This window comes from Pelodiscus sinensis, chromosome 24 (genome assembly GCF_049634645.1).
Source record: "Pelodiscus sinensis isolate JC-2024 chromosome 24, ASM4963464v1, whole genome shotgun sequence".
Lineage (NCBI taxonomy): Eukaryota > Metazoa > Chordata > Testudines > Trionychidae > Pelodiscus > Pelodiscus sinensis.
This window is the reverse complement of record NC_134734.1, coordinates 8,476,511-8,490,238: the sequence shown is the minus strand read 5'-3', so window position 1 is coordinate 8,490,238 and position 13,728 is coordinate 8,476,511. Positions and strand designations below refer to the sequence as shown.

Below are 13,728 nucleotides of genomic sequence, written 5' to 3'. Positions count from 1 at the left end.
GATCCCCACCCACCTTGCTGGCCTCTCCAGGCAGCTGGGGTCCCTCACAGATGCTCCCTTGCCCTATATTTAGCCCCTGGCTAGTTCGCTAAAGGTCAGAGGTGCAGGGAGCCCATTCCAAGCCTTGGGCAAAGGACAAGGCAACCTGAGCTGCTCTCCTTACATAGAGCACGGGCCTGAGGCGATGGGGGGTTCCCGGCACTGGGGGATCCTCAGCCTGGGGCGCTGGGGTTCGGCGTGAGATGGGGGTGGGTCGTAGCCATTCACCGAGCACCTGAACCTGACGGCATCAGACTGAGGTGCTTGGAGGGTTAGAGCAGGGGCCTGGGTTTACTGTCTGGCTAGGGAGGGCTGGGGGGTCGCTGTAGCCAGTCTCCAGCACTGGCCTGAAGCACACGGGAGTTCATATGTTTTGTACCTGCAGGAACAGGAGCGTTACCAAGTGGCCATGCCAGGAAGGTCACCTGTTTCCTGATAGGCTAGAGCAGGGGTGGCCAACCCGCGGCTCTTTGCGCAGAGACATGCAGCTCTTAGGGTTACAGCGCGACTGGCATTCGGAGCCACGCACCCAGACTGCTCATGGCCGCTCGCTCTGCGCATACGTCCCAGCGCCTGGAAGGGGAAGCACGTGGTGGTGGCTCCGGTGAGACCAAGCTCTGGGGGAAGAGGAGGGCATTGGGTTAGAGCGGGGGGCTGGGAGTGCCTGGCTCTGGGGGAAGGGAGGAGGATAGGGTTAGAGTGGGGGGTTAGGGGGACTTGGCTCTGGGGGAGGGGAGGGGAATTGGGTTAAAGAGAGGGGCTGGGGGTGCCTGACTCTGGGGGAGGGGAGGGGAATTGGGTTAAAGCGAGGGGCTGGGGGTGCCTGACTCTGGGGGAGGGGAGGGGAATTGGGTTAAAGAGAGGGGCTGGGGGTGCCTGACTCTGGGGGAGGGGAGGGGAATTGGGTTAAAGCGAGGGGCTGGGGGTGCCTGACTCTGGGGGAGGGGAGGGGAATTGGGTTAAAGCAAAGGGCTGGGGGTGCCTGACTCTGGGGGAGGGAAGGGGAATTGGGTTAAAGCGAAGGGCTGGGGGTGCCTGACTCTGGGGGAGGGGAGGGGAATTGGGTTAAAGCGAGGGGCTGGGGGTGCCTGACTCTGGGGGAGGGGTGGGTGCATTGGGTTAGAGCCGGGGTGGGGGGAGCTGAAGCACCTTTAACTCAAAGTCTTTGTGGATGCAGAATAAGGCAGCCAACACAGATGTCATATTTCATTTCCAGGGCAAAACAAGAATCAGCATGTGCCTGGTTTACACTGTATTTCTTTAAAGAAAATGCAAAGGCTATTGTTTGCTATGCTGAAGCAATTATTCTGAGATATGAGTCTCTCCCATATTTTTGAACCGCTCATATTTGCAGTCTGAGACAGCTGAATTTTTAGAACTATAAAAAAGCCATAATCTTCATAAGTAAAAAAAATGAGGAAACCAGACCAGAAATCAACAGGCTGAAGTGAAACAGGCACTTCAAATTGTGCTCTTGTCTGAAATGTCCTGTAATGTTATTTTTATCACTATATTTTGTGTACTATATATATCTATATGTCTATATCTCTATATATAGATATATAAAAATAAATATATAATATGTGGCTCTTTGCACTACTATCCACAACTATTTTGGCTCTTAGTCTCTAACTGGTTGGCCACCCCTGGGCTAGAGCCCCTATTGCTCAGCAAGATGCATCCATTAATCATGGGAGAGAGGCTCTGGGGGATGGGGGATAACAGAATCATAGACTCCTAGAACACTAGAACTGGAAGGGACCTCGAGAGTCATCGAGTCCAGTCCCCTGCCCTCACGGCAGGACCCAGCACCATCTATCCCCAGTAATTGTCTATCCCACCTGCTCTTAAAAGTATCCTGAACTTTCATGGGCACAACCCACTTCTTCAGATGAATGGAGCAGTTTCACTGGCAGCAAAAATATGTGCCAGGAGTGGGGGACGAAATGTGTCCAGCTTGTCTCTTCATAAAGAGACGTTCCGCCAGGACGAGAGTCGAAGAATGCCCCAGGCTGGCTTTCCCACAGCTTATTTGGACGATACTGTGATGAGCTCCCTTCCACGGCAGCTTCTTTTGCCTTTGTAAATGTGCTGGGTTTGCTACAGACCCCAGTGCCTCTCACCGGTGCACTGCAAGCTGCTGGCCCCACTCGCGTCAATCAGATACGCACAGTCCCCTCCTTCTTGGATCTCGAACCTGCAACATAGGGAGCTGGTGTTAGGCAGGAGCTGGGCATTTCCGCCTCCCCCAACATCTGTAACAGCCCCTGGAGATTCCCCTTCCTGCCCCAGCACCTGGCCACACCTCCCAGAAGGGGGCAACAAGGCAGAAGGGCCAAGAGGGTCCAAGATCAATTGGAGTGGGGCAGGGGCCTGTCCCCTCTAGGGGACACCAGCTCCCACCTGGCCCCAGGGCAGGGGCTGACTGGCACAGCCTATGTCCACACTATAGAGTTCAGGGAACATGTCTGCGCTTCTGAAATTTTTTTGGAAGAGCAGAGGTGCTTTTTCAGCTTCCCTGTAAATCTCATGTTACGAGGCAGAAGGGATGTTCTGAAAAAAGTTTTTTTTCCAACATTTGGTCCAGTGTAGACGGGCCAAATGTCGGCAAAGCCTCTTCTGAAAAAAGAAGTGGAAAAAGCTACACAAATTGCAAACCTCAAGTTGTGTAGCTTTCTCTGGAAGAACAGTGTAGTGTAGACATAGCCTTGGGAGGCAGAGAATGGGTGTGACAAAGTGGGGATTCCTGGGGGTCCGAAGGAGTTACCTGCAGGGGTGCACTCAGTGTCCCTGGCTGTTACTGGATTAACAAGGGGAGAAGGAGGGAGTTTGTTATTCTTGGGACCAGCACAGAACTGGGGACCGCAGCGACTGGGAACCGGGAGACCCAGCCGGGATGGCACGGCTGGATCTGGCCAGTGGGAGGCCAATGGGAGAGGATCCCGGAGTCTTGCCCAGCAGGTCCCAACTGGGGGGACAAAGGACGGAGAAGAGGAGAGACAGAAAAAAAGGGGGTCCTAAGTGACTCCGGTTACCTGGGAAGAAGACAGAGGCCGGGGAGGGGCTGCTGGGGAGGGATTTGGGGGCTGGGCTGGGAGGAGGGGGCTGCTGGTCTGGGCAGGGGGAGCAGGCAGAGCCCACCTGGCTGCAGGGGAGACTCAGACGTGCTGGGCTGAGGGGGGCCAGGCCTGCAGGCCTGAGAGTTCCTGTGCTGGGTTCAGTGCTCAATGAACCCTCCTGTGTGCTGCTGGCGGAGAGTCGCTCCGGTCTGAGAACAGGGCTGCACTGGCCCCCCTGCGAGTGGAGGCCCTGGGGCCCCAGGGCAGAGCCAGGAGCTCTGGGAGCTCTGGGAGCTCAGAGAGGGGCAGACCCCACAGGAGAGAGTGGCCCCCCGAGAAGGGGCTGTCGCATTGTCGGGGGTTTCTCCTGGGGACCGATGGGCCAAGCGTGGGCACCACCTGTGAGCTGTGCCGAGGTGGCAGCAGAGGCTGGTGTGTGGTGCACCCTGTAGGTAGCATTGCCAGGTCTCCGGTTTTGAACCGGTCAGTCCAGTACTTGAGCTTTCTGTTCGGGAAACAAATTGAGAAAATAGAAGTGTCCGGTATTTCCTTACGATGTGACGTAGATTGTGATGGAATGTCAACTATTTGGTGTCCAGTATTTTTGTTGAAACCATCTGGCAACCCTACCTGTAGGCCGCTGGCTGCGGGTGCTTTGCAGCGAGCGGCTGCCAGTGACAAACGAGGGTGTTGAAGGAACCAGGGGGGAAATGGCCTGTGCCCGGCTCTGTCAGAGCGACCTGGCATGTCTGTGCAGGGGGAGGGGGCTGAGCCGTGGGAGGCTCACTAAGGAGCAGCTGATGGCTCGGCTAGTGGAGAATGGCCTTCCAGATCCCAGTGGGGCTCCCATGCAGCCCGAGGAGCTGGGGGCAGCCACGGGGGCAGACAGGGTGGCAGCCGGGAGTCCATCAGACCTGATTCCCGGGTCAGCAGGATGGCCCCCGATCCGGGTTCTCCCCAGAGGAGCTGCGGAGACAGGCTGGAGCTGAAAGCGAAAGAGCTGGTGCTAGGGGAGCGGAGGCTGGTGGACAGAGAGCGACAGGACCCTGCTGCATGAGCTGGGGTTGGGGGAGAGGTGGCCAAGGGGGTAAGTGGGGGAAGGGTGCTGGGGGCCACTCCGCAGAGGATGTGTCACCTGGTGGGGGTGGAGCAGCTGTAGGGGATTTGCCCTCCAGCCCTAGGGGTGTGGCCGGCCGACTGGCAGCCCAAAGATCTGCGCAGTGCGGGGACACTGGCCAATGGGCTTGCGCCAGCAGATCGGAGCAGGGTGGGGGAGACCCACATCGGGGGCTCAGAGGTGGAGTCACCCAGAGACCCCTCGAAGGTGGGACTCTGAGAAGCCCAGCCCAGGGTGGCCCTGAACGCTGGGGCTGGCTGCCCCCCCCAGGGGACTAGAGGGACCTGAAACGCAATTACTGGGGCCAAAAGGGACAGATGGTGACACAGGGCTGGGGGATGAAGGAAATGGCAGCCAGGCGGAGCCTCCGAGTCCCTGCTGGGTGGGAGCCCAGGGTGGGAGCCCACCTGGAGGAGGCACCACCTGCCCGAGGGAGGATGCAGTTGACTGGGCTGTGCCAAGGGGAGGGGACCCCCAGGCCAGGCCAGGCAAGCTGGGGAAGGTGGGGAGCCAGCCCCAGAATACCCGTACTCAATCCGAGTGTGGGACAGGCCCCGGGAACAATCACCACATCATCCCCACTGAGGTGGGGGGAAGAAAAAAAAAGATCTATTGGCATTGGAAAAGATTCAGAAAAGGGCAACAAAAATGATTAGAGGTTTGGAACAGGTGCCATATGATGTGAGATTAAAGAGACTGGGACTTTTCAGCTTAGAAAAGAGGAGACTAAGGGGGATGTGGTAGAGGCTATAAAATCATGACTGGTGTGGAAAAAGTGAATAAGGAAAAGTTATTTACTTATTCCCACAATATAAGAACTAGGGGTCACCAAATGAAATTTATAGGCAGCAAGTTTAAAACAAACAAAAGGAAGTTTTTCTTCACTCAGCCCACAGCCAACCTGTGGAACTCCTTGCCAGAGGATGTGATGAAGGCTAGGACTTTAACAGGGTTCAAAAAAGACCCAGATAAATTCATGGAGGTTAGGTCCATCAATGGCTATTAGCCAGGATGGGTAGGAATGGTGTCCCTAGGCTGTTTCTCTGGAGGTGGGTGACAGGGAGGGATCGCATGAGGATTTCCTGTTGTGTTCCCTCCCTCTGGGGCACCTGGCATTGGCCACTGTGGGCTGACAGGACACTGGGCTGGATGGACCATTGGTCTGACCCAGTCTGGCCGTTCTGATGTTCTTAAGGAATGTCTGGGACATGGGCGTGGCGTGACACTGGCGCGGCCCCAGGCCATGGGCCCAGACCAGCTAGTGCCTAAGGATGTTAAGTAATGGTTAATTTACTACTCGTCTAGTCGATAGGCATTTCTGCAGTCCCGCTGGGGCTCTTGTACATTTCAAAGGAGGAATGCGGAACTCCGCCTGCAGCCTGGCCAGCAGGAAGTCCCACTGACCCTGGGATGCATGCGGGTGCCAGCTTTGAAATGTACAAGAGTCTTGTACATTTTGAAGCAGCAGCGCAGCATGGAGCCAGGGTCCGTGGGGGACTCAGATTTGAATTGCCACACAGAGCCTGGGCTCCATGTGGTGCCATAGAGCTGATCCCAGGCTCAGCTGTGTGGTGCTGCCGCTTTGAAGTGTCCCCTCTTCCCTCCACTTTGCTGCCTCTATCTGATAGAAACAGCAAGTGGGGGTGGGGGGGAACCAACTAGTCGACTAATCCTTAACATCCCTACTAGTGCCCAGCACATACCTGACCCTGAGGGAGTGTTTGGGCCAAGCCACGGTGCCTGTAGCAAAGATACACCTGAAATGGGGTCTTAGGAGAGGCCCAAAGAGGCTGGGGGGCATGATCAGCTACCCACGCAGGAGCTAATGGGTAACGACCAGAGGACTGGCCAGAGGGCACTCAGAGCACCCTGGCCCTCACCTGGAGCCAATCAGCCAGGGATGCAAGCAGGGCCAGTCCTAACCAATTGGCGGCCCCAGGAAATTGCCTGGCTTGCCCGTAGGGTTGCCAGATGGTTTCCAAAAAATACCAGACCAAAAAAAAAAGGGGTCGGGGAAAACCTGGGGGGAGGATTCAGGAGGTTGGGCCAAAACGCATTGTGGCCTGCCCCTAAGACTGACTCTGTTGGCAGCCCCTTGAAAATGGCAGCCCCAGCCGACCACCCAGCTCACCCACCCCTACGATTGGCTCTGGATGCAAGACCTCCCAAAGGGGGGAGTGAAACACTGAGGGCAGGGCTAGACAGGGGAAGGCCAGAACCTCGGGCCCAAGGTAGGGAAACTGAGGCATGACCCTCCAGAGCCCTCAACCCCAGCAGTGGAATTCCAGATGTAGCTACACAAGGATCCCTCCTCGGAGAAGCTGAGGCCCCTGGCTGGCCACGGGGGTGCAGGATCCAAGGGGGTGGACCATAGGGAGAGGTTCTTGTGGGAGCCGGGAGTCCTGTGCCAGGAATGGATTGGCCCGGAGCAAACTGAACCTTGGAAAGCCGGAGGCAGTTGGGGGTTCCCCAGCGGTACCACCACGGGCTGTTGTACCTGGCCCACGATGTCCCCTTTTTGGGGCATCAGGGACTCCAGTGCACCGGGCAGAAGCTGCTGCAGAAGCCTTTTTTGGTGGCCCAACAATGCTGGACTCCTGCTGGGAGGAGGGGGCGGCCCAGGATAAGTCTAAAGCAGCTTTGAGGGCCCTGCCCATCACAGAAGGTGGCCCTGGACACAGTGGGGCCCCTCAGCCAGGCGACCTGATCTGGGAAGAAATACATCCTGGGGGCAGTGGATTTCGTTATTTGCTACCCCAGGCTCTGGCGCCATCCTCTTTCAAGGCAGACACTGCGGCCGATGCTCTGCTGGCCATTTTCAGCAGGGTCGGGTTCCCCAAGGAGGTCCCAGCCAGGGCACAGAAGGGGCAGAAAGTCTGGTACGACGGCTCCGCACGTGCCCGTTCCTATGCCACAGGGCCAGGTGATGCATCTCATCCCCGTGAGGACGACCAAGCTGCAAGCGGCCTGGGACGGCCCCTTCAGGGTCATCAGAGAGGTAAATGAGGAGAACTACGTGGTGGAACCTCCAACTGGGCACACAGCCACCCGGTCACCATGTCAGCATGATGAGCCGCACGGGGACAGGGAGAAGTTGGTGCTGGCTGTGTGTGGGCAGTGGGGGGACAGGGAGAAGGGATCCCCTGGTGGGTCTCTTTCCAGAGGCCAAGGCTGGCACCTCGCTGGAATCAGTTCCCCTCTCAGACCAGCTAACTCCTGCCCGGCACACAGAGATCAGAGAGCTGCTGCGCTCCCACCAGCGGCTGCCTCTGTCTGGCCTGGGCTCACTAACCTGGCTGTTCACCAGTGGGGACAGGAGCCCATCACCCCTCAGGCATAGCCCATCCCGGGACACTGGGAAAGCAGCCCAGGATCCGGAGAGAGGGGTCGGCGACAGGCCGGCTTTAGGGGCGATCCCCCCTTTCTCTAGCCCTGGGCCTCGCCCCTGGTGTTGGTTCCCAAGAAGGACAGGACAATCCGGGTCTGGGTGGACTGTTGGAAGCTCCGTGCCATCACCGTGTCCGACGCCTCCCTCATGCCCAGGCCTGACGAGACTCTAGACAAGTTGGGGGGCCCAGGACCTCACTGCTGTGGATCTCACCAAGGCTACTGGCGGTGGCTTTGGACCCAGAGGCCAGGGCACAGTCGGCCGTCACCACCCAATAGGTTCCTTCCAGTGCCTGGTCCTGCCTTTTGGCCACAGGGGGGCGCCTGCCGCTTTCTAGCGCCTGGCGGAGCAGTTGCTGAGGGGGTGCACAGCTTGGCTCTGGCTCATAGTGACGATATCTGTGTCTCTAGCCAGACCTGGGGCACCATGTGTCGCAGGTGAAGAAGGTGCAAGGCGGGGATGGCAGAGGTGTCCAATCTGGGCCACAAGGTCGGCGTGGCCATCTGAAGCCGGAGCCGGCTAACGTGGAGGCCTTCAGGGCTTGGCCAGTCCCCAGACTAAGAGGCAGGTCCAGGCTTTCACTGGGATGGCGGGCACTACCGGAGGTTTGTGCCCCTTTAGCACCCTGGCAGCTCCCCTGACAGAGCTGGGTGGGACGGGCCAGCCGGCCAGGGTGGCTGGACTGAGCAGTGCCAGGGGGCTCTCTGTGCGCTGAAGGCGGCACTAGTCCAAGGCCCACCGCCGGTCAACCCGGGTTTTAGCAAATCCTTCCTGGGGTTCACCCAGCCCCAGAGCCCGGGCTGGGCGCGGTGCTGATGCAAACTGGCCTAGTGGGGAGAAGCGCCCCACTGTGCACTCAGCAAGACGCTGCTGCCCCGGGAACAGCGCTCCGCGGCCAGAGAAGCAACGCCAGGCCCCGGGCTGGGCCCTTCCAACGCTGCAGCCCTGTCTATTTGGGCGGAGATTCCCGGTGTGCGCTGACCCCGCCCCCTGACCTGGCTGCACCAGGGGAAAGGGGCCAACGCCCAGCTGGGGCCTGCTCCTGCAGGATTACGACATGGAGGTGGGTCCATGTGAAGGGGAGCGCTAATGTCACAGCAGATGCTTTACCCCGGGGCGGGGCCCTGCACTTCTCCAGGCCACCGGCCAAGTGACCCTGCTCAGTTCAGACTGGAAGGGGAGAGTTGTGACAAAGTGGGGGATGAGGGTATTGTGGGGGTTCAAAGGGGTTGCATGGAGGGGCAATCAGTGTCCCCAGCAGTTACTGGTTTAAGAGGGAGAGGGGGAGGGAGTTTGTTCCAGGGACCAGCACAAACTGGAGACCCCAGCAACTGGTGACTGGGAGACCCAGCTGGATGGCACAGCCGGGTCTGGCCAGTGGGAGGCCAATGGGCTGCAGGAAGAGGACTCAGGTGATCTGCTCAGCTGGTCCAGAGTTGGGGGGGGGAGACCGGTGGGGGGAGGTGGACAAAGAAGGGAGAAGGGGGGAGGTGGAGAAGGGAGGGGCCCAGGCAACCCTGATTACCTGGGCAGAAGACAGAGGCCAAAGGAAGGGGCTGCTGGTAGGGTTGCCAGATGGTTTCAACAAAAATACCAGACACACTTGACATAACATCACAATCTACATGACACCTTATTTATAAAATACTGGACATTTCTATTTTCTCATTCATATTTTTTCAGTTGGGTGGGGGCCTGTCTCCTCTAGGGGTGCTGGCTCACACCCAACCCCAGGGCAGGGACTAGCTTGGGGCGGGGTGTGTGAACAATGGATCAGGGGCTTATCCCGTGTCCTGTCCGTCCCTGAATGGGAACTGGGCAGGGAGTGGCTGGCTCCAGCCTATTTGTATCTTGAGTCCTGAACACAATTTGGTTTCTAGATGAATTAGACTCTAGGATTTCCCTTCCCTTCCAGTCCCATGTGCTCCAAAGTGGGGCCCAGACCTGGAGTGAGGGAAGGGGGTCATGAGCCCTTATTGGCCAGGCAGGTGTGGCATGGAGAGAAAGGGTGGGTGTGCATCAGGGGGGCTGCTCAGAGCTGTTCCCCAGGCAGTAAGTGCCCCCATGTGCGGGCTGGCTGCTGTCAATGTGCCCACATGAACCATCAGTCCTTACAAAGTCCCAGGCCTCTCAGGGAGTGAACTCCAATGTCCTGGGGAATCTTTCTGCCAGAGCTGGGTAGAGAGCTCAGGGGTCCTGGCTCCCAGCTCCCGCTCCCCTCCCAGATCTGGACCCTTCGCAGTGGCAGGTGAAGCGGGAGGGACAGCTGCTGAGTCCCTGGAAGGCCTTGGTGCCGGTGGTGTGAAGTGGTTTTCTAAAGGCTGCACCAAGCCTGGCCCCATGGGTGCATCTCGCAATAGGCTGCTGGCTCCACAGGCGCTCTCACCACCTGGCCGGCCTTGGGGCCTGAATCCCTGTGCAGCTCCCTGTGACCTACCCTCCTCCCAGTGCCCCCTAGAGGGAACACGCCCCTGCCCCATGCCCTGTCCCCCTTACCCAAGTCCTGGGCCCCTCTGGAAGGCCTATATATCACGTGATAACTCCCCATATGGACCCAGCCCGGCATGACTCACACTTGGACCATGCCCACCCAGCGGGGCCCCTGACGCCTACTGTGGCTTTACAAGGCCCTGTTGAGAGTTCACAAGGGTGCTGTGGTGCGCTCCGAGACCTCACCAGACTGCTGGCTCCCTGCTGCCCTCTGCTTTCTCCTTGCCCTGTCTGTTGGCCAGATCTCTGCACCCCTTCCCTCCCCTGCCGGCCTCGTCCTGCCTCCTGGCCGGACCCCCCATACACCTTTGGCTCAGGCAGTCTTTGCTGCCTACCACCTGTGGGGCCCACCTGTCACCCAGAGCGGGTGCACGAACCAGGCCAGTCTGGGGTGGATAGTGTGGGGGCTCGGCTAGGCCCCTCCAGGCAAGTCAATTCAGCTCCTTCCCCATTCCTTACCTCACCCTGACATCATTGGGGCCCATCGCCTCCCAGAATCCCCCTGGGCAGGAGCCACATGTCCTGGTCTGGGAGTGGTGCAGACCCAAGAGCAGGGGCTGCCTCCCATAAGCTCCAAACATCAGGGACACCCCATGCTTCCCACAACAACCTCCCCTTCCCTCCTCTCCCCTCCCCTCCCAGAGAGTGAACCCAGGAATCCTGGCTCCCAGCCCCCCATCTCTAACCACCTGCCCCCAGTCCCTTTCCCTCCCATCCCAAAGAGCTGGCTGCCTATCAGATCTCAAGGAATGCACCTATGTCCCCAGATGATGTTACTGCCCTCCAGCAAGGGGCTCTGCTCCCACACCATTGTGATGGTTTGGTCAGGCCCCTCCCAACAGAAAGCACAGTGTGGGGGAGAGAATAAAATGCTTAGCTGGAAAACTAATCAGAGAGCTCAGGGTGACTAAGCTAATTGCCCCGCTGATAAGATAAGGAGCTCAGGGGATACTGAGCCTGGATTTCCCTAGCTAGTGGCTCCAGGGTGTGAGACCAGGGTCCCAGTGTAAGCTGCCACCCTGCCCCAGAAGTGGCTGCAACTCAGCACCGGGAGAGGGGTCTCTGTGTGAGCAGCTGTCCCGCCCCAGACGTGGCTGCATCTGTGCCAGGTGAGGAGTCCCTGCATAACCAGCTTTCCTTCTCCAAAGGTGGGCACATCCCAGCAGCAATGGTCTGGGACAGGCATTATGTGGGGCTGTGGGGAGCGAGAGATGCAGGGGCCCCAGCTCAGTTTCAAAAGGCTTGCAGAGCCCATACTCAGCCTGACCCATCCCCCATCCTCTGCCCCTCCCCCCACCGACAGGAAGTGAGACTCTCCACCCCTGCCCCCCCACCGCAGAGGAAAAAAGTTGTACTGAAGAAGTAAAAAGTTGCAAACTGACATGTAATTCCTCCGCCAAATAGTCCATGACGCAACTTCTGGGCTGGGCCAATAGGAACCCACAGCTCAGGTTAGGGGTTTCCCTACCTGGTTCATAGGGAGCCTTGTGTGGCCTGGTGTGTCTGAATGGACATGTGTGTGTCTGGATGGGGGAAGGGTGGAGTCACATGTGTTAGCATGTCAGTGGGGAAGAGGGCTGCACATGTATGTCCTGGTGTGTAGATGAGTGGGGCGGATGTGATTGCTCGGAGGGGGGTGTTACCCATGTATCCATGCATACTTGCAGACAAGTGTGTGCATGCTTTTTTTGAATGCTTTGTGCATGGGCACAGTGGGTTCTTGCCTGCAGTCTTGGCCCAGCGTTTGCATGCTGACGTGTTGGTCCATGTTTGTGCGTGTGAGAGAAGCCTAGAGTAGCAGAATAGAGTTCACATGTGTCCATGCATGTCTGAAGTTTGCCTGTGTGCCCCAACATGTGAAATATTAAAATTCCTAGGGCCTGCCTGAGCATGCAGTTTGCCTGTGCTATTGGGCACATGTTGACATATATGATGTATGCATGTGGAAAGGAACATGGGCCAGTATATGACTTGTGGAGCCCTGTTTTGGACCTGGGTGCATTCGGGGGAGTCAGGCCCTCTGGCACTGAGAGGTTCATCTAGATGGCTCTGGGATTTGGACAAGGGGGATTTGAATGATATGGGGGGGCTTTCAAGGGCACATATGGGGGAGGGCGTGAAGTGGGAAATGAGGGAATGAGGTTGCCGGACAGACAGCAGATGGAGTATGGTGGGAATAGGATGCCCTGCTGAAAAGGCGGTACATGAGGGGGAAGTTGGTGCAATGCAAATAAAGGAGACCCTAGGGGTGCATAGTGCTATGGGGATACACGAGTGAAAGGGGGTACAGTCTGAAAAGGAGGTGCTGTGGGGTACACGAGGGAAAGGGGGTGCAGTGTGAAAAGGGGCGCTGTGGGAGCACATGAGGGAAATGGGTGCAGTGTGAAAAGGAGGCGCTGTGGGGTACCTGAGAGAAGGGGGGGCAGCGTGAAAAGGGGCGCTGTGGGGTACACGAGGGAAAGGGGGTGCAGCGTGGAAAGGGGCGCTGCGGGGTACACGAGGGAAAGGGGGTGCAGCGTGGAAAGGGGCGCTGCGGGGTACACGAGGGAAAGGGGGTGCAGCGTGGAAAGGGGCGCTGCGGGGTACACGAGGGAAAGGGGGTGCAGCGTGGAAAGGGGCGCTGCGGGGTACACGAGGGAAGGGGGTGCAGCGTGGAAAGGGGCGCTGCGGGGTACACGAGGGAAAGGGGGTGCAGCGTGGAAAGGGGCGCTGCGGGGTACACGAGGGAAAGGGGGTGCAGCGTGGAAAGGGGCGCTGCGGGGTACACGAGGGAAGGGGGTGCAGCGTGGAAAGGGGCGCTGCGGGGTACACGAGGGAAGGGGGTGCAGCGTGGAAAGGGGCGCTGCGGGGTACACGAGGGAAGGGGGTGCAGCGTGGAAAGGGGCGCTGCGGGGTACACGAGGGAAGGGGGTGCAGCGTGGAAAGGGGCGCTGCGGGGTACGCGAGGGAAAGGGGGTGCAGCGTGGAAAGGGGCGCTGCGGGGTACGCGAGGGAAAGGGGGTGCAGCGTGGAAAGGGGCGCTGCGGGGTACGCGAGGGAAAGGGGGTGCAGCGTGGAAAGGGGCGCTGCGGGGTACGCGAGGGAAGGGGGTGCAGCGTGGAAAGGGGCGCTGCGGGGTACGCGAGGGAAAGGGGGTGCAGCGTGGAAAGGGGCGCTGCGGGGTACGCGAGGGAAAGGGGGTGCAGCGTGGAAAGGGGCGCTGCGGGGTACGCGAGGGAAGGGGGTGCAGCGTGGAAAGGGGCGCTGCGGGGTACGCGAGGGAAAGGGGGTGCAGCGTGGAAAGGGGCGCTGCGGGGTACGCGAGGGAAAGGGGGTGCAGCGTGGAAAGGGGCGCTGCGGGGTACGCGAGGGAAAGGGGGTGCAGCGTGGAAAGGGGCGCTGCGGGGTACGCGAGGGAAAGGGGGTGCAGCGTGGAAAGGGGCGCTGCGGGGTACGCGAGGGAAAGGGGGTGCAGCGTGGAAAGGGGCGCTGCGGGGTACGCGAGGGAAAGGGGGTGCAGCGTGGAAAGGGGCGCTGCGGGGTACGCGAGGGAAAGGGGGTGCAGCGTGGAAAGGGGCGCTGCGGGGTACGCGAGGGAAAGGGGGTGCAGCGTGGAAAGGGGCGCTGCGGGGTACGCGAGGGAAAGGGGGTGCAGC

At 59.1% G+C, this 13,728-nt stretch overlaps 1 long non-coding RNA gene across 1 annotated transcript; it reads left to right on the top strand.

Annotated features, from left to right (window-relative positions):
* The first annotated feature begins 126 nt into the window (after positions 1 to 126).
* On the top strand, positions 127 to 1,662 carry LOC142819641 (uncharacterized). Its single transcript, XR_012897504.1, has 3 exons — positions 127 to 299; positions 425 to 643; positions 1,256 to 1,662. It is a non-coding gene; the product is annotated as an uncharacterized LOC142819641 (long non-coding RNA).
* The last annotated feature ends 12,066 nt before the right edge of the window (positions 1,663 to 13,728 follow it).